The following is a 926-nucleotide window of genomic DNA, read 5'->3' on the forward strand; positions in this document are numbered from 1 at the left end:
ATTTCTGATGCTCTATATGAGCTGGAAGACCTTAAAAAAATATGTGGAGAGTGGAACACGCGGCTCATCCTTTTTTGATTTATTTTCATGGCTCACGTCTGGCCCATGGTGGACTTTACTGTTAAAGCTCGTGACACCTATTCTGATTGTTTTGGTTCTGTTCTGTCTTTTTACGGGTTGCATTATTCCTTGYCTACGAAGTATGWTGTTTAAARCAATTAACACAACTGTTGTCAGCTATCAGCTAGCAAAGGCATCCTATGAGACAAATGAAGATAACTTGTTTCGAGTTTCTGACGATTTTCTGAACAATGATGATGTTCTGTAATCAATAAATGGATTAATTCATTTGTTGAATGATTCCTACACCGAAAATGTGAAAACAAGTGGTGTTAGTGATGAGAAAACTGCATTTGATTTTTTGCTGTTTCTTTCTTTTGTTTTTATTCATTTCATTTATTCATTATATTCATTTATTCATTGTGTAATTTTTATGTTTAGACTAGGAAAAATATATATACATCTTGCATTTATTGGTTTTATTCTATTTCTTTTCTTTTCTATGCTTGGCTTTTGAATAAGGTTTACACACATGGTAAAATGATAAAAAGGGGGGAATGATAGAGATTTTTTGGTATTATCATTTTGTTGTTACTTTAGTTCATATTCAGTCTAATGTTAGTCAGTTTAAAGTGTTCTCTTCTTTAGTGTAACTGACCTGGAGGTCACAGCTGCCTGTTCATCTTCATGTGAAACAGTTTGACCGAGATTTGAACCGGGCTCAGACCGTAGATCAGATACTGTATCACATCTCGAACTGGGTTGCTAGTTGTTTAGGTAAAATGTTTTACGACCTTTGCTGTTTTTCCTCTGCTGTCTATCTTGCCTATCCTCCCTCTTTGAAGTTTGATAATAAAAGACAAGCT

The sequence above is a fragment of the Poecilia reticulata genome, linkage group LG1 (genome assembly GCF_000633615.1).
Source record: "Poecilia reticulata strain Guanapo linkage group LG1, Guppy_female_1.0+MT, whole genome shotgun sequence".
Taxonomy (NCBI): Eukaryota; Metazoa; Chordata; class Actinopteri; order Cyprinodontiformes; family Poeciliidae; genus Poecilia; species Poecilia reticulata.